This window comes from Dermacentor albipictus, chromosome 7 (genome assembly GCF_038994185.2).
Source record: "Dermacentor albipictus isolate Rhodes 1998 colony chromosome 7, USDA_Dalb.pri_finalv2, whole genome shotgun sequence".
Taxonomy (NCBI): domain Eukaryota; kingdom Metazoa; phylum Arthropoda; class Arachnida; order Ixodida; family Ixodidae; genus Dermacentor; species Dermacentor albipictus.
The window spans coordinates 109393727-109414036 of record NC_091827.1 but is presented as its reverse complement, the minus strand read 5'-3'; the positions used below and the strand labels follow the sequence as shown (position 1 = coordinate 109414036).

General features: G+C 47.1%; 1 protein-coding gene across 2 annotated transcripts in view; it reads right to left on the bottom strand.

Annotated features, from left to right (window-relative positions):
• Positions 1-9536, bottom strand: part of LOC135903459 (sulfotransferase ssu-1-like) — a 79008-nt gene extending 69472 nt beyond the window's left edge. Inside the window, exon 1 of one of the 2 annotated variants that reach the window (XM_065433775.2) lies at positions 9406-9536. The gene's annotated coding sequence lies outside the window, so the exon portion shown is untranslated. Of the gene's footprint in view, positions 1-9253 lie in introns of both variants that reach the window. The other variant, XM_065433774.2, reaches the window with a different exon arrangement.
• Between the last annotated feature and the right edge of the window lie 10774 nt (positions 9537-20310).

The following is a 20310-nucleotide window of genomic DNA, read 5'->3' as shown; positions in this document are numbered from 1 at the left end:
AGACGTCATGCTACAACTTAAGCACCATATACTAGAAGATAGAACACGTACTACTAAAGCTATACTCGGCCTCGACCTCGTAAAAGCATTTGACAGCATAGCCCATTCCACCATTCTTGACCGCATCTCACACCTTAATCTCGGTGCGCGCGCTTATAATTACGTCAGAGACTTTCTGTCTAACCGCACGGCCTTCCTTTCGGTGGGGGATCTCCGCTCCGACGCCCAGACTTTGGGCAGCGCGGGAACTCCCCAGGGCTCCGTTATCTCCCCAATGCTTTTTAATCTTGTCATGATCGATCTTGCCAAGGAGTTGCATCAAGTGGACGGTGTCACCCACACCATATACGCTGACGATATAACCATCTGGGCCCACAAAGGCAGTGACGGTGAAATAGAGACGGCACTACAATCCGCCATTGAAGCAGTCGAGACCTATATCCAAGGCACGGGGCTTCGCTGTTCCCCTGCGAAGTCCGAACTCCTTCTCTACAGGCCTACTCTCCGTGGCCGCCGTCCAAAATACTCCACCGCTAAACGCCATTACGAAGACATTGCACTTCATCTCATGGATGGGAGCCCCATACCCCTAGTCACCAACATTCGTGTGCTCGGCTTGCCCACAGAGGCGAACGGAGCGAATGTCATGGCCCTCGCCAAAATCAAGATGAATACAGCCAACACCATGAGACTTTTGAAGCGGGTCTCCAACCGCCGTGGGGGTATGAAAGAGGAGAATCTGCTCCGATTAATCCAGTCATTCGTAATTTGCCACATCACCTACGTTGCTGCGTATCTAAACTGGTACAAGGCTGAACACACCAAGATCAACATACTTATACGCGGTGTCTATGAACAAGCCCTCGGCCTCCCCGGTTGCACCAGCACTGACCTCCTCCTTCAACTAGGCGTCCACAACACACTGGACGAGCTCATCGAGGCCCAACGTCGCTCTCAGCTGGAGAGACTCACTCTCACAGCGACGGGTCGCCATATCCTCACCTCGCACGGTATCACCTACCACCATCAACACGGCCATAAGCACCAGATCCCCTCCACCATACGAGCTTGGATTCACGCCGATCCTATCCCCAGAAATATGCACCCCGAATACAACTACGCACGTCGCACAGCACGTGCCACGGCTCTCACCAAATCCCTTACTCGGCACGACGGTGTGAGTTTCGTCGACGCCGCCGAGTATCCCCACGGTACCCGCTTTGCAGCCGTCACCACGCGTGAAGGCTCTCTCCACCATGCTATCAGCCTAGTAACCCCACACGCTGAGGAAGCTGAAGAAGTGGCCATCGCGCTAGCCACACTAGACCCAACATGCCATACCATCGTCTCTTACTCACGCTCCGCCGTTATCAACTATATCAACGGCCGTATTTCACACCAAGCCTTGCGCATCTTGCAACAAGCGCCCCGCTCAACCGACCATCAGGTTACACTCGTCTGGTTCCCCGCTCATGTAGGCACCGTCCACCCGCACATCCCCAACCTCAACGAGGTTACCCACTCCCTGGCGCGAGGCCTAGTTAACCGCGCGGGAGAAGGGGAGGTTGCCCCCACCGGTAGGGATCGCCTGACACGATACAATGATCTTGTGAAGTCCTTCTACTTAGAGCGTAGAACCTTCCCCGGCCCACACAACAAACTATCCCGAACGCAGGCTACAACTTTCCGCCTGCTACAAACCAATACTTACCCCTCGTTACAACTTTACAACAAGATCTACCCAGACATTTACCCCAATCCCACGTGCAATATCTGCAAGACACAGCCAGCCACACTTCCACACATGCTTTGGGACTGCACACACCAATACCCCGACACGCTGCCCTGCGTAGCCCCAACCTTGACGACCAACTCTGGGCGACCCAGCAGGCCTGCGAGGCGGCGAAGAGGCAACACCTCGATGTCCCCACGTGGGAGGCCTAGGCCCAGCCACCATCTCTTGCTGGCTTCAATAAAGTTTATTCAGTCAGTCAAATAACTCATAGCACGTCCCGAATTAAATTATATCGCCGGCTTTTCCGTCCAACAGTGCTGAGCGGTGATAATTAACCAAAAATGACGCCACCTATTCACTAGTCAGCTTTGGTTTAGAGTTCGAGTCGCTTCATTCCACTAAAGTGTATTTCTGAATCCGCCGCATGTCGAACATGTAGACCCGGCTTTTGCAACCAGTTTCCAAGAGTTTCGGTAACGCTTCTCTCGTAAAATCCCGGCAAGGGGCACTGCTGGTGTCACTGCTCAGTTATCGAAAGTCGCTCCCATGGCGTCATCCAGCGCGGCTGCGTCGCGAGAAAAGCGTCCTGCTCGAAACTATGCTGCACTCGCACTTGAATTTAGTGATGAGGACTCGAGTTACGATTACAAAGATTACAGTAAGGCAGATTCAAGCTCTGACGGTGACGATGTTTTGAGTCAACATGGGACATCCGCAGCTGTTCACCGGCGAGCTTCCTTTGCGGCCTTGAGCGGTCTCCTTCCTTGTGCGCGCTTATCTGCCAATCTTCCGACACGACCTGAGAGCTCTGTTGATCATTTTAAGGGTGCACACTTCGCTAGGTTACGATGTGATACCATCGGAATCAAAGAAACTTCCGTTCACGCCAAGAAGGCCGCCCGTAGCACACCTCGGCCCAGCACTACGGATTAGCGCAAGACAGTTTACAGTGGCGTGGGATTTCTTTCTATTGTTGTTCTCTGCAGAGGTAAGAAATACAATGTGCAAAAATGCAAACAGATATGCTTTGATGCATAATCTTTTAGTTGCCCAGCTACGCTGAAAGCGATCGGTTCTGGAAGAGGTGCATGAATCTAAACGAACTGGTACGTTCTACGTTCTTTGAACTTCTCATTGGAACATTTTCAGAATAAGCCGAAAAGGAGAAACTGCAGAATGTGTTACGGGGACCACAAAGTTGAACAAAAACCACACGTGTTGTGGGAAAATTGTGGAGTGCATCTATGCTTCAGAAAATCGAGGAACTGCTACACCGCATGGCATGAGCGATAAACTGGTCTTAGTTTCTTTTTCTCATCCGAAGATCGGTTGTATACTGATAATTTATTTTTCAGGCGCTATTTCTGGGTTATCTTTCAAATGCATATCGTGAACATTCTTTGATATTAATATTTTTGTAGATATGTTTTTTTTTTACTTTTGTTTAATCAACTGGCAGCAAAAATGACGCTTTCTTTAATTTTTACGTTTTACCTAACTTTTTTGTTTGGCAAGTATGTTTTTGGAAAGAGCATTTCATGATACAAAATATGCATCATCAATGTGTCCTGGAATATTATTTGTAGTGGTAAATAACTTTTCTTGTGAGACCTATAAAAAACGACCAATTTCCAGCGGTAACGACACAGTTAAGCGTCCTCCAATTTTTTTTTCCCTTCGTCCATGATGGCGGCTCAGTCTCGCGCGCCATATATGGAGGAAAGTGGGGACGCAGCGCTAGCGAGGGAGGACGCCTTCGACTCCGCCAACAAGTGCGCACTTCGCACGGCAGCGTGTGGTGGCGCGCGCGTCGTATTTTGAAAGATTCGCAGACGGCTCATACTCCTGTGGGCGCTGTTTTCTCGCCGCTCTTGCGTTGAAGCCATAGACCGCACGAAGGTCACTTCACTCGCTGCTGCTGCCGCACTTGCTCATACCAGCGTTTTCATAGCGAGTGCCCGCGCTTATCGAGTGTACTGCGTTCGTGCGTGTTGACACCATGCTTGTTAGCTCAGGCAGTAAGCGAAAGCTTCCAAGTTTTACGGCCTCCAAAACTACTGTCCTTACTTCGTATAGCTGCCTATTAATTTCCTATTGCAATCGATGTTCCGCTTCTCGGGCGAAACTGACTGTCTCTATAGGTAAACGACAATCACGCTGCGTTCTACAGAAATCAAAGATTAAACCTGCGCCAAGCCTCGATATGTTTTTCAGTGCCAAAAAAGGCCACATACGAGAAAATTCTGGGAAACCCGTGACGTCACACTGGCGTAAAGGCAATGAGGTTTCCATGCTAAATTCAAAAAAGCGAAGCATGGCTTTTATCTGTTCTTGTTATCGTCGACATTTTACCGCCGAAGGAGTGAGAGTAGAGGTTTTAAAGAAAAGCGCATATGTGTAAACTGATTTAGCGTTACAAATACATTTCATTATGCAAGGTTGGATCCCATGCCAGGAAGAAGAGACAGCTTGTGTGATAAAGGGGGATCGCCATTCTAAAACCCCGTTTGTGGTTAGGGCTCGTCCTTTAAACGCTGCGTATGTCACACTTTTCACACATCATTTCCAGCTAGCCAAATTGCTACCTTCAGAACATGCCGCCAGGCGCTGATGAATCGAGGAAGTCTGACTAACCTCGTCAGAATATCGAGCGAATATGTTTGCCCGCATGCTGGATACCAAGGCCTAATCGTTCACGTGTACATTCACGCGAAGCGTGGCGCGTTCGAACGATTGCGTTCGTCCTTCCCAGTGCCGCACTCCGAAGCCGTCCTTAGGACGGTCCGGTGAAGCGTGCCCGCAGGCGCGCGAAACATCCGCGCAAGTGTACAGCCGACTCTAAGCCAAAGAGAAAGAGGCTACTCCTTTCATGCGCCCGAGTAACCCCGCTGTTAGGTGGCGCTAGCAGCGCAACACTCGCGCCACCTCTCGTACTATTCTGCGACCTCCGTCGGCGCACCGCTACGCGGGGAAGCCGGATTACAAGAGAAACGAGAGCCATGCGGGGAAAACAGCATTAAAGGACGCGTGAGAATCGAGCATCCACACAATATACAGAAACCACCAGTATAAACAACTCATGTGGTGGATGAAAGATTGCAGCATCAGATTCCCATCGATTCACCTTAGCATGAAATTACCATACAAGCAAGCCCCGTAGCAGGCGAACAGACACCCGCGCCCGTAAAACGGAATAGAATGAAGCGGCAGAAAATGTGACGGCGCGGTAGGCTCTTGAGTCGCACAGCAAAGCTGCCATGTGTCCGTATATCACCGTACATTCCAGGTAATTCGACCGGACTGTTGCAGACATCGCTGCAAGGTTAGTGGCAAAAGGACTGGCCGATCTGGAATCAGAATCTGATACAGCAAGCACCTCTTTCGCCGGGACATAAACGTAATCACATCTACAGAAGCAGCACGTGAAATACGGGAAAGGAAACATATGGACCGCGTGGCGTTATCATCAGCACAATGGTGCTGTATTTGCCAAAGACGCTTGCTCCGCCGTACTATGACTTGCGCAATACCGAAAAACTTCAAAAAGCTTCTCAAATAAAGAATAAAAGAAATAGAGGGTGTCACAGGTATTACATTCGAAATGACGCTATCTTGTATAGAAAAAAAAACGAAACTGAGGCTGCCCGTGTTGCGGGTGCCCGGAAAAAAAATAATGCCTGCGCATGCGTGAGAGAGTGAGTCAGGAGCAAGCAAGGGAATACGCGCGTGCGTCATCTTCTAGCCTGATTGAAGCTTACTAAGGATTGAAAAAAAAAACTGCCCTGGCCTACTAGTTTTCGGTATGCACCACTGTACCAATCGTGACTCTTTCGTGAAAAAGTGGATCATGAATTTGTAAATCCTTTCTCAAGCACAAGTAAAACAAAAGAACGTCAGTACCATGCTCATAGTGGCACAGCGCTGAGAGAGAGCAGCACTGATTAATGCCCTCTTGTATACGATCTTCCATACAAAAAAAGAAAGATAACTAGAGGAAAATGGGCCACACATTCTTCAAATGACCACTTTGCTCCAGCTACTGTTGGCTACGAAGTTTGTCGTCAACCCGAAGCGCGCTATTGAAGCATCCATCATCGGCACACAGCCGTTGAGCTGAACAGACTCGATTGCCATCGATTCCAAATGCCAGTACGATCATCCCGCACCAGGACATTTACATCGTGGCAGTCGACAACGCCAACTTTTGTAACGACGTACACAAATAAGGACACAAGCGAAATATTGCACCGAAAAAAAGGCAATTAAATTCCGGAGTTTTAGGCGCCAATATTAGGATCTCATTATGTGGCATGGAACGACAATCTCATGGGCATCATTAAGGAGTGCGCAATAGAAGTCGGTGGTAACGCCGTTAGACAGGAAACCAGTAAGCTATCGCAGGAGACGAAAGATCTGATCAAGAAACGCCAAGGTATGAAAGCCTCTAACCCTACAGCTAGAATAGAACTGGCAGAACTTTCTAAGTTAATTAACAAGCGTAAGACTGCGGACATCAGGAACTATAATACGGATAGAATTGAACAGGCTCTCAGGAACGGAGGAAGCCGAAAAACAGTGAAGAAGAACCTAGGAATAGGCAAGAATCAGATGTGTGCGTTAAGAGACGAAGCCGGCAATATCTTTACTAATATGGATGAGATAGTTCGAGTGGCTGAGGAGTTCTATAGAGATTTATACACTACCAGTGGCACCCACGACGATAGTGGAAGAGAGAATAGCCTAGAGGAATTCGAAATCCCACAGGTAACGCCGGAAGAAGTAAAGAAAGCCTTAGGAGCTATGCAAAGGGGGAGGCAGCTGGGGAGGATCAGGTAACAGCAGATTTGTTGAAGAATGGTGGTCAGATTGTTCTAGAGAAACTGGCCACCCTGTATACGCAATGCCTCATAACCTCGAGCGTACCGAAATCTTGGAAGAACGCTAACATAATCCTAATCCATAAGAAAGGGGACGCCAAAGACTTGAAAAATTATAGACCGATCAGCTTACTGTCCGTTGCCTACAAAGTATTTACTAAGGTAATCGCAAATAGAATCAGGAACACCTTAGACTTCTGTCAACCAAAGGACCAGGCAGGATTCCGTAAAGGCTACTCAACAATAGACCATATCCACACTATCAATCAAGCGATAGAGAAATGCGCAAAATATAACCAACCCTTAAATATAGCTTTAATTGATTACGAGAAAGCGTTTGATTAAGTCGAAACCTCAGCCGTCATGGAGGCATTATGGAATCAGGGTGTAAATGAGCCATATGTAAAAATACTGGAAGATATCTATAGCAGCTCCACAGCCACCGTAGTCCTCCACAAAGAAAGCAACAAAATCCCAATAAATAAAGGCGTCAGACAGGGAGATACAATCTCTCCAATGCTATTCACAGCATGTTTACAGGAGGTATTCAGAGACCTGGAGTGGGAAGAATAGGGGATAAAAGTTGATGGAGAATACCTTAGCAACTTGCGATTCGCTGATGATATTGCCTTGCTTAGTAACTCAGGAGACCAGTTGCAATGCATGCTCACTGACCTGGAGAGGCAAAGCAGAAGGGTGGGTCTGAAAATTAATCTGCAGAAAACTAAAGTAATGTTTAACAGTCTCGGAAGAGAACAGCCGTTTACGATAGGTAGCGAGGCACTGGAAGTGGTAAGGGAATACATCTACTTAGGGCAGGTAGTGACCACGGATCCGGATCATGAGACTGAAATAACCAGAAGAATAAGAATGGGCTGGGGTGCGTTTGGCAGGCATTCTCAAATCATGAACAGCAGGTTGCCACTATCCCTCAAAGGAAAAGGTATAACAGCTGTGTGTTACCAGTACTCACATATGGGGCAGAAACCTGGAGGCTTACGAAAAGGGTTCTGCTGAAATTGAGGACGACGCAACGAGCTATGGAAAGAAGAATGATGGGTGTAACGTTAAGGGATAAGAAAAGAGCAGATTGGGTCAGGCAACAAACGCGGGTAAATGACATCTTAGTTGAAATCAAGAAAAAGAAATGGGCATGGGCCGGACATGTAATGAGGAGGGAAGGTAACCGATTGTCATTAAGGGTTACGGACTGGATTCCAAGGGAAGGGAAGCGTAGCAGGGGGCGGCAGAAAGTTAGGTGGGTGGATGACATTAAGATGTTTGCAGGGATAACATGGCCACAATTAGTACATGACCGGGGTAGTTGGAGAAGTATAGGAGAGGCCTTTGCCCTGCAGTGGGCGTAACTAGGCTGATGATGATGATGATGATGTGGCATGCCGCGGTAGGGGGACTACAGGTTAATTTTTACCATGCTGGGTTCAAATGACGGCTGCTATCTATAACAGGTACACTGCCACGCTGACACTGATGCGCGAATATGATGAGTTATTGGGTGCCTTTTAAGGAGCCCTTTTGTATGACGCTAAAACCAAGCGCGCGATCTTGTGGTGGGTCAGGTTTCACATGTTTACCTTGCCGCTAAGGCCAGGCTGGCCTCCTTTACGCAAAATTAATTTTCACCGCATCTTACTTTCTATACTCCGCTTGAAATATCAGATGCAACGTTGTGGAAGCACCGCAAGTCATTCGGTGACGAAAATTTATCATTCCGCGCGTTGTGTCAATGCTCGCTGTGCCCCAACGGCGTTTCCTCGCGCGAGCACACAGACGGGTTGCAAATAAAACACCCGAATCTAAAAACTACGAAAAGCAAATTGATCTAAAACGACGCATTTGCAACTGTATTTGCAACTGTAAAGCTGTTTTGTTTATAAGGATGAAGGCTTTCTTTCATTCAATACTAAGCCTATGTAAAGAACACCATCGCAGAAATGCGCCCAGAAAACATCAAACTATATGGAAGTGTCAAGGCAGCCACTGCAAGAAGTATCTGAAGCTTCCACAGCATTGCGCCTGATGTACGGAACGGTGTACTGTACTTCTTCTGACATTTATCCGCCTGTCAGAAGACAAGCGGCGTCGCCTCTTATAATAAAGCAAATAATGCATGGGCAATAAAACACGCACTCAGCGCCTCAAGTTGGCAGATGGTTTGATCATAACAAGGATAACTGTGCAGTGTATTAATGTTTCATGGTAAAAGGTAATACAGATGCTCATCAACACCGTAAACGAAAAGCCGCCAGATCGCACGGCCTGTGGGAATCGATGTTATATGAAGCAGCGTACGGGGAGTCCATCAAGTTAACGAAACGACCATGAGAGCGCCAAGGCGTAGACGGCTGTTGCATGACTCACATGACACACGTCATGATATTCATGTCACGACCGATCATTTACATTCATCATACACTCTTCTCATACTACGCCAGTTTTGGCACCTACCAAGTTAACGGAACGACCAGTAGAGCGCCAACACGTAGGTGGCTAGATAGATACTGTCAAAGTGGCAAATGTTTGCCAAGAAATGCTTCGCATTTAGAACACACGCACAACGCGGTGAGAGACCACACCACAGGCTTGAAGCAGACGACACGGCCCCAACAGGCCAACTTACGGCTGCAGCCGTTGGCGTCCGTACACCTTTCTCCAGCGCCTTTCGATAAACGTGCGAAGCAATCGGGGACGCCGCAAGCAACCGCGTCCTTCTTTCGCAAGCTCGGCACACAGTAACTCCGCACCAAGAAACGAGCGCCCAGATAAACGTACACCGCAGGACGAGCGAAGGAAGCCGGTCGCAGCCGGCGCGCCCTTCTCGTATGCTCTCGGAAAAGCGCGGCTGTCTTGGCTGTCCTCCTCGCTATCCGTTCTACATTGAACACGTGACCGGCCCCGCGGGAGACCGGGAGATGAAAAATAAAGGCGGCGACGCATTAGTGCCGGAGGCACGGAAGCCGCTGCCCCTGGAATCAATCCAAATCGTGCCTGCCAAGACCATGACTTCCGAGATTTCAATCACCCACGCGGAGATCTCTGAGGCGACACACGGAATTTGCATACGCCGCCAGAAGGCACCGCAAACGCTGACCGGCTCAGGCACTAAAAATGATTTCGAGGGACGTTTAAGTAACGAACATTTCCAAGCCGTATGTAATACAAATGTTTTAAAAAAGGCGTCTGTCACTATTGAATGATATGGAATATTTCAATCTTAGAAAAAATTAAAAAGAAAGGCATCAGAAAGAGAGAAAAACGGAACTTATGCAACCCTTGCAATATGCTTTAAGCGAATTGAAAATCAGTTGGGCTGGGCATCCTGTAAATTCAGGAAGAGTATAGTCATCGCTGCTTAGAAAAAGAAATATGGCACTTCACCACCTTATCTCTGCAAGTTTTGTTGCTCTTGGCCCTGTCGAAAGGTGAACAAAAGGTTAACATGGCGATGACGCCCGATGCTTATGTAGGTCAGTCTATTTATGTAGGCGTGTCTTGCTTACCAGACGCCAGACCTGCCCAAATAACATTTCTTACTAAGTATGAACAGCTGGGCTAGTTGGTTGTGATTGGCATTATGAAACATCGTTCCAGCGCACAACTGAACACGGACGAGAACTCGTCCGTGTTCAATTGTGCGCTGAAACGATGTTTCATAATGCCATTTCTTACTGAACCTGCAAAACGGGCAGAAGTGTATATGGACTATAGAAGTTCATTATATATATATATATATATATATATATATATATATATATATATATATATATATTGACATACGCACTTATCTTTATCGGGCGACCACGTTTTGCCGCTTAACAACTGTAATCGCACAGCGAGGGACGCTCCTGCATGTATCCGACGTTTCTAGAAAGTTATCGATGCTTCCACCCGGTTGTCTGTTGTCGCCGAACCTTGTGTTATCTGATTTCATCGCGTAAAGGCCAGAATACATGGAGCGAACTTTCACGACGAAGTTCGGGCGGCGGAAAATCAGCCGCGGCGCGACACCGTATGTTCGTCGGGCTGCGCTACATGGAGCGAAGACGCGGCGGCCGCCGCCGGCGAGCCGCTGCGTTGTTATCAGTGTGGCTAGACGAGGCAAAAGCGCTGTAGTGAAACACATGACAAAAAAAAAAACTTTAACGACAACTATTACTGCTTTTGAATTGCGGAACACTCTAAAAACGCGTAAAATTTTGGTTAGAAATGTCCCACAGGAAGGCACGCTTCTGAACAGCCGAAATTAATCTGTCGCTAAATTCCAGCCGCGCCTCTTTGGATACCATGAATACGAAAAGCGGGAGACCAGCGTGAACGATAGAGCGGGATCGGGATACACGGACAAGCGGGGAAGCCAGGTCGGAAGTCGGGGCGGATATTGAGACCTGATTGGCTCACTTTAGGGCGCCGTTCGTTTGCCGCTTCCGGTATCGCCGACGCCCGACGAACTTATCTGCGCCAGCTGGATCGGCGGCGAACGACGATTTCTCCGCCGCCGCGCGTCGCGCGTACGCCGCCGGGCGTCGAACGCCGACTATTCGTCGCATATTCGCTCCATGTATTTTGGACTTAACGCGAATGGTGTAGAACTTTGTGGAAGGCACGCAGGTCCGAACGATTAGTCTGGAACATTCGACGACGGCTCTATAAAAGCCGACGCGCTTGACCCACTGATCAGATTTACCACGATCGCCGACTGTGTTCGCCGCTCTTGTTGTGCTTAATAATAATAATAATATTTGGGGTTTTACGTGCTAAAACCACTTTCTGATTATGAGGCACGCCGTAGTGGAGGACTCCGGAAATTTTGACCACCTGGGGTTCTTTAACGTGCACCTAAATATAAGCACACGGGTGTTTTCGCATTTCGCCCCCATCGAAATGCGGCCGCCGTGGCCGGGATTCGATCCCGCGACCTCGTGCTCAGCAGCCCAACACGATAGCCACTGAGCAACCACGGCGGGTTTGTTGTGCTTTAAGTGTAGCCTGTTTTGTAGGCACAGGTTCGCCCAATAAAAGTTAGTTTTTGCCTTTCACAGTATTGCTACTGTGTTCTTTGACGTCACGACCACGTGACAATATATAGTTAGGTAAATGGGGTTTAATGGCGCACAAGCGGCTAAGGGCCAGACAATGAAATCTTCCTTACCTCAGTAAGGAAGCCTTCATTGCAGTGAGGCTACCTTATGTCACTCTGAAAGGTTCCTTACTGAGGCGCCCTCGGTGAAGGCTTCCTTGGTGCTTCCTTGGTACTTCCTCAGCATAAGAAGCCAAACAATGAAACCTTCCTTACCTCACTAAGGAAGCCTTCATTGGGGTGAGGCTACCTTATGTCACTCTGAAAGCTTCCTTACTGAGGGGCCCTCGGTGAAGGCTTCCTTGGTGCTTCCTCAGCATAAGGTAGCTCCAAAGCTACCTTCATGCGTCCTTACGCCGCTCCTGGCCCTGAACGAGCGCTTCACCTCACTGCTTAACCACATGGCATTCGCTTGCGCATGCGCACTGTCGCCCACCTGCGGAGAAGCGCGAGCACGGTACGTCTTGCCAGGCGTGTTCGTTTCAGTCACGCGTGCGGCATGCAAGCATTGCTAGGCGTTGCTAGGCGTTGCAAGACGCCGGCGTGCCAGCGTTGCTGGAGCACATCAAGTTTTGCACTGTAATGCGCAACTTTTTTTTAACTTTAGTAAACGAAACTAGAAGAAAGCGTCCACGCTTCTCTATATTAGCTATTCAATTTAAAGATTGTGCGACGATACAACATTTTTTAATAGAATAATGGTGTTCGCGGAAAGATTTGAAGAGATATTCTCGAACCCAGGCACGCGGCAACCGCTCCTTAGGTGAGGACGGGTGAAGGGAGCTTTCAGAGTATGCTTGCTTCCTCCATCGGTCCTTCGCTGTAAGGAGGCCTCACGTAAGGTTAGGAAGCGCTCGAAGGAAAGGAACTAGGGGTGTGCGAATATTCGGAATTTCGAATACGAATCGAATATTTTCCATATTCGAAGCGTATTCCATTCGAGAAATGCATGTTCGGAAATTCACGAATATCCGAGGACGGCCGAATAACGGTGGAAACGGCGAATATTCGGATAGACTGCGAATAATTGAGCAATTAACCAATTGTATGCTTGCTCCGCATTCTCCTAAGAACATGTTTATTAACTGAGAACTTCGCATGATCCGGTCATTATCTGTATGCTCTGTTTCAGTCTATCTGCTTCAGGCATTTGAGACATGATCAGTTTCGGTTTCTTTTTCACCAAGCTTTATAATTCCAATTATTTTGGAATGCCCCATTGCCTTGAAGGTTGCAAAGGCAACTCAGGGTTGCCTTTGCAACCCTGAGTTGCCATTATCTGTATGCTCTGTTTCAGTCTATCTGCTTCAGGCATTTGAGACATGATCAGTTTCGGTTTCTTTTTCACCAAGCTTTATAATTCCAATTATTTTTGGAATGCCCCATTGCCTTGAAGGTTGCAAAGGCAACTCAGGGTTTGCTAACATTGATTCAAAATGTATCAAGGCTCTTTGTGCGGAGTGGAAATTTGATGAAGTGGCCAGCCTAGGCATGTTTCTTGATCCGCGCTTTATGGCCACAGTTCATCAGGCATCTGTTCAGATGATCTGGCTGAAAAACCTTGTGACAAGGGAGCTCCAGGAAGCCGTCGTGGAACACCGTGGGGACACCGCCGTGCCAGCGCCGACTTCGTGTCCGCTGGTGGCATCGAGTGTATGGAATGCTTTTGACGATCTAGTGATGAACAAAGAGAAGACACATTTGGCATCTGCCCCTGAGGGGGAAGTTACAGACTACGCGCAAAAGCCTCTTCTGGAAAGGGGCATGAATCCTTGTGAGTGGTGGCGGTCCATTGGCCGCTTCAGGTACCCGCTTTTAAGTGCACTCGCCCGGAAGTACTTGGCGATCCCTGCCACTTCAGTTCCTAGTGAAAGAGTCTTTTCTACCGGTAGAAATGTGACAGTGCATAGAGAGCGTTTACTTTCTGGCCATATTGAGCAGTTAATTTTCCTTCACTACAATCTGTAACAAGCGTTTTACCTGACTGAGGGCATTACCTGAGTCCATTATCTATAATTGAGTACCTCTTTAATTTGAAGCAACTTTGTAGAATGCAATCTTATTTTTAAAAGGGTAATAAAGCTATTGTTACCTCTCTTGCAATTTTTAATACTACACATGTATTCGATATTCGATTCGATATTCGAAGAGAGTTCTTCGCCTTATTCGTATTCGATTCGTAATCGAAAATTTCAATATTCGCACACACCTAAAAGGAACGTTTTATTCTTTGGACCAAGCTACCTTCATGCGTCCTTACGCCGCTCCTGGCCCTGAACGAGCGCTTCGCCTCACTGCTTAACCACGTGACGTTTGCTTGCGCGTGCGTGCTGTCGCCCACCTTCGGAGAAGCGCGAGCACGGTACGTTTTGCCAGGCACGTTCGTTTCAGTCACGCGTACGGCATGGAAGCGTTGCTAGGCGTTGCACGACGCCGGCGTACCAGCGTTGCTGGATCACATCAAGTTTTGCACCGTAATACGCTACTTCTTTAGGTTTAATAAACAAAACTAGAAAAAAGCGTCCACGCTTCTCTATATTAGCTCATCAACTTAAAGATTGTGTGACGATACAACCTTTTTTATTGAATAGTGGTGTTCTGGTGTTCGCCTAAAGCTTTTAAGAGATAATCTCGAACCCAGGCATGGCGGCAACCGCTCCTTACGTGAGGACGGGTGAAGGGAGCTTTCAGAGTATGCTTGCTTCCTCCATCGGTCCTTCGCTGTAAGGAGGCCTCACGTAAGGTTAGGAAGCGCTCGAAGGAAAGGAACGTTTCATTGTTTGGGCCTAAGGCTATGCTGCGCCAAACACGAGGTGTTTTACAATCCAGTTTATGAAGGAAAAGGCTGTAGTAATTATCTATATTTTATCTAAAAATCCAGTATCATCTAGAGCAGGGTGTAAAAGTATGTTTAGTTGATATTTGTGCAAACATGCTCGTCTGTGTGTTTCAATATGCGTACATGTCAATAATATGTGCCTAACTGTCAGTGGACCTTGACATTTCTCGCATTTTGGTGTGTCCTCTTTGGCAAGTAAATAATTGTGTGTGAGGTGTGTGTGCCCAATGCGTAGTCCGTATAAATCTACTTCGATAAACCGCTCCTGATGATGACATGACTTCCACTCGCCAACTGTGGGTTTAGTGAGATGTAGCTTGTTGTCGGCACAACGGTCCCATTCGCGTTGCCGTTTTGCCGTTACGGCTTTTCTAATCGCACGGATGCTATCTTTGTATAGAAGTGTAGTGTTTGTTAGCTCTTTGTACGCTGCCATCGATGCACAGCTATCGGCTGCTTCGTTACCCGTTATCCCAACATGACTTGGTACCCAGCAGAAGCGGATTGATCTCCCGTATTTGTTAAGCACGACCATGCTTAGTATATTCCCTAACAGGGGTTCACACTAAGATTTCAGATTTAGAGCCTTCAGTGTACTTAAGGAATCAGTGTATATGACTGCGCTTTTGTGCTCGCCAGTGACAATCTCTTTAACTACAACGCATACAGCATAAACTTCAGCAGTGAAAACAGAGGCATGTTTTGGTAGACGAATACTTCTTTCCCAATTTTCTGTTACGGCCCCTACACCCACGTGTTCTTTTGTTTTGGAGCCGTCAGTGTAGAATTACATGTGATTTTGATATTTGTCCTGAAGAGCACGGAATTCTTGTATAATGTGTTCGTGTGGAGTGTCTCTTTACTTTAAATGTGTTAATGTCCACTCGCACAACTGCGTGAAACCGTACCACGGGGGCAATTGTCGTGTTTTTTTTTTTCAACCTAGAGGACTTCGCGACAAATGCCATACTCCCAGCAATATTGCTCATATCGCAGCACAAGCGGCTTAATCATGTTCGGTTTATTTGTGTAGTGTAAGCGTGAGTTGCACTCTGTGACGATATTGAAGCACATGTGTTGCGGTGATGACTGAATACTGAGTACGTAACAGGAAGTGAGTATTGTTCTGCGCTGCTATAATAAGGGTTCATTACAATCAACGTATAAGCTTTGAATAGGTGACGTTCTGTATGCACCACTGGCCAGTCGCAGTCCAAGGTTATGTACTGGATCAAGTCGTTGGATATAGGATTGTCTGACTGAGCCGTAAACAATGGAGCCGTAGTCTAAAAGGCTACGAACAAGAGACCGGTAAATACGTAAAAGACACGTTCGGTCGGAACCCCAGTGCTTATGAGATAAAACTTTGAGGACTTTCAATGCTTTATTTGTCTTAATCTTTAGTGTTTTAATGTGGGCTAGAAAGTTTAGTTTTTTTTGTCAAAGATTACTCCCAAGAATTTATGTTCTTGTTTTACCAGCAGCGCGACATAATTAAATTTTAAATTCGCGTCTAAGTACAGCCCTCGTTCTTGCGAAAATAGCACTGTAACAGTTTTCTGAGTAGAGAAGCGGAAGCCATTTTTCTGAGCCCACTCCATTAGGTTATTTATTGTTATCTGGAGCTGCCTTTCACATGTTGGTAGGTTTGAGGCGCGGTACGCTATTTGCAGATCATCGACGTATATGGAGTGCATAACAGAGGAGGGAATGACTTTGTTGATAGAGTTCATTGTTACTATAAAGTGTGTTGTGCTAAGTACGCAAACCTGTGGCACGCCGTTTTCCTGGATAAACGTGCGCGAGAGCGCAGTGCCTAGCCGGATTTGGAATGTTCTGTTGGACATAAAATTAGCGAGACAGTTCAGCATTTTGCCACGGATTCCTAACGCGGCGAGGCCACGTAAGATTGCAAACCTCCACGTGGTGTCATACGCTTTTTCTAAATCGAAGAACACTTCCAGGCAGTGCTGTTTGTGTACGAATGCCTCGCGTATTTCGTGTTCAAGTCGGACGAGGTGGTCTGTCGTTTAACAGCCTTTTTTATAGCCGCACTGATGAAAATCAATGGAGTTCCGTATATGAAGCGTGAAAGTTAATCTGACATTTACGATACTTTCATATGATTTCGCCAAACAGCTTGCCAGGACAATGGGTCGAAAGCTGCTTGAGGATGTGGGGGATTTACCTGTCTTTAAAAAAGGCACAACTACTACGTTTTTCCAACTTTTTGGCATGCTTCCGGATTCAAATACTTTGTTAAAAAATTTAAGGAGAGCATCTACGGATGCTTTGGACAAGTGTGCGAGCATGATATAATGGATCCAATCAGGACCTACTGCAGTTTTTTTTTCCAGCACACAGCTCTTAAGTTCTTGTACCGTGAATGGAGAGCTGTATTCATCCTTTGACATACAAGCACTTGGTAGTTTCTCCTTTTCTGCCGATAGTTTGTATTTTAAGAACATGTTTGAATAATTAGCCGAGCTAGAGACGTTATAGAAGTGTTCCCCAAGTGTATTCGCTTGTTCTTGTAGCGTTGTGTGAGTACCTGAAGGTGCAAGTAAGGGTATCGTGTATGATGAGTAGTACCCCTTAAACTTCCTGACCAGTTCCTACATCCTTTTGGATGTGACGGTGCTAATAATTGTAGATATATATTTCTGCCAAGACAATTTTTCCGCCTGTCTCCGAATATATCGAGCTTTCGCTTTGGATTGTTTGAAATTCAGAAAATTGTTATGTGTTGGGTATCTGCGTAAGATTCCCCAGGCCTTGTTTTGTTGCTTTTTTACTACGGTGCATTCGCGTGTCCACCAAGGATTCAGATTTTTCCGAACAACGCCAGAAGATTGCGGAATGGCCTTTCCAGCTGCAGAAATAATGCAATTAGCAAACTTTTCATTAATTTCCTCAATGCTTAGGTCTGTTAAAATAAGCTCCTCCAGCCTGGCACTTTCTGTAAAACAGCCCAGTATGCCATATGTAACTTCCAGTGGCGTGGTTTGTGGGATATAATTGGTAATGTTGATGTAAGGTGGATTAAAGCAGGTAGATGATCACTGCCATATGAATTCTCCAGTACGTCCCATTTAAAATCGGTAAAGATATCCGGAGAGCAAAATGCTAAATCAAGGCAGCTAAAATTACATGAACTCGGTGAAAAATGTGTTGGCGCACCTGAATTCAAAAGACAGATGTTGTTTGTCAAAATAAAATCTTCGATAAGTTGTCCTCTTTGGTCATTCTTATCGCTGCCCCAAAGAGTGCAATGAGCAATAAAATCTCCAACTAAAACAAAAGGCTCCGGTAGCTGACCAATTAAATTTTCCATGTCTCAAGTTGTGAAATGGGTGTGGGAAGGGATGTACAACGAACAGATGGTGACAGTCTTAAAATTAAAACGGTGACAGCTACTGCCTCAAACGCAGTATTTAATGAAACGTTCCGTGTAGGGATGCCGCCTTGGACGACAATAGCGTCACCTCCTGATAGACGACTGGAGCGCTCGCGGTCCTTTCTTATAAAAGTAAAACCTTTAAGAAAATGTGTATGCTTCGGTCCTGGGTTCGTTTCTTGGCGGCAGAATGCTACTGGTGATAACTTATTTATGATGTATTTGATGTCACCTAGATTGTGAATGAGGCCTCTGCAATTCCAATGAATGATGAAGGCCATCTTATTGGAATTGGAAAAAAAAATTACGTATGTCTGTGAGCTTACGAGTTGTAGGTGACATGTATTTTAAAAGCTGATTACATTTGTAGAAGGCGGTAACCGTTCAGGTTACCCTTACCTTTCTCACCGGAGTTACAATATGTTTCTCCTTCTGTAAGCTCTCCAAGGAACGCGGGTCTTTTGGCGTCAATGACGCCGGGGTTTTCGGATCGTCCTCCATTGCCTTTTCCGAGGCACTGGACGATCGAGAGCCAGGCGCCGAGACGCGCGTCTCGGGCCGTGGGGCACGGTTCAACTTCGGGCCCTGCGGCACTGTTGTCTGAGGGCCCGTCATTGTTGCTGATGGAGCAGCACTGGCTGCAGCCACCAAGGGGGCGGTTGGGGTTTCTACAGGAGTACCGGACGTGGACCCTGTAGGTTCCTGAGGCCGGTGTGACGCTGCCCCCTGCCGCGTCACACTGGCATAGCTTGCTTGAGGTAAGTGCCCTAGCCTTTTCCTCGCTTCGCAGAATAAAATCTTTTCCTTTACTGTGATTGCGATTTTTTTCTTTTTCACTTTTCCAGCAAGGGTAGCTCCGCGAGTAAGCAGGATGATCGCCCTTGCAATTGACACATTGTGCGGGGACATTGCAGTTGTCAGATGGATGGTCGTTGGCACTACACTTCGCGCATGTATCCTTTCCTCTGCATAATTGAGATGCATGCCCAAACTTCTGGCACTTGAAACACCGCCTCGGGTTGGGTATGTATGATCTGACGTTGATTTTCAGATATCCTGCGTCGAGCGAACTGGGGACAGTACTACTACCACATGTCAAAATCACATGTTTCGTCGGGATCTGTTGGTCATTTCATCGTAGTGCGATTCTCTGAACCTTAATTTCGTTTTGCTCCTGAAATCCTTCGAGGAGCTCTTCGTCGCTGAGGTTGAGGAAGTCTTCTTCAGATGTAACTCCCCTGCTAGTTTTCGGTGAGCGGTGTGGAGAGATTGTTACTTTGATGTCACCGATATTGGTGAGTTCGGGGAGCTTTTCTAGTTGATCTTTCTTGGTCAGTTCAAGGAGGAGGTCTCCGCTAGCCATCTTTGAGGCTTTGTAACCAGGTCCGATTGTGTTTGTTAGGTATTTCGAAACTATGAATGGTGATAGTTTTCGGACGGTTGTGTTCCCTTCACTGTGAAGAACCTGGTATTTTGGAAATGAGTCTTCAGTTGGTTTTAACAAGAGAAGAACTGAAAAGTTGCTTCGGTGCGACCTCTTTTCAGAGGCCGATCTGAAAGTCGTAGGAACGCTTCTGCCATTGGATGGTTTGAAAATTCGGCAGTGGTGGTAGCCACCCACCACCGAGCCCAACAAGGGGACGCTGCAGGTTCCAAGGAACCTGCAGACGCCTGTTATACACCGCGACTATAACCTAATGTATATACCCAAGGTTGAATATATGACACACGGTTAACCCTTGCCGCCCGGAAATACGGAAGTAAGAATAAGTGAGTAGAAGGCAGGAAAGATTGAAAGTGAGAGAGACAGAAAAAGATTGAAGAGGGGGACAGAAAAGGGCAACTGCCGATTGAACCAAATTGAACCGAAAAAGGTGGAGGGACTTTTGTGAGACACTGGACGTACGACAACCGCTGAGCAAAATCGGGCGAGTCGTCAAAGGCATTCACAAAAAGCTGGAACAGCTTTATACTTTTATCGCCCTCTCATTTCATGAGCGCGCATCCCTGAAAGATGTGGCAGAGCAGTATTGTAGGCTCCTTTCCAGCGGGGCACAACCTTCTCGGAAAATTGCAATCAGCCTAGTCCACCTCGAGCGACCCTTCCTTAGAAATACCATTTACAATTGAAGAGCTCACGGCAGCAACCGTCGACGCAAGCAAGCTATCATCACCTGGCCATGACGTTGTGAGTTATGAAGTACTCGCAAATAGTGACACGTGTTTATCTTTATCGGGCAACCACGATTCACCGCCTAACAAATGTTATCGCACAGCGCAGGACGCACTTGTATGTATCGGAAGTTTCAGGAATGTTATCGGTGGTTCCATCCGCTATCTGTGAGCGAACCTTGCGTAATCTGA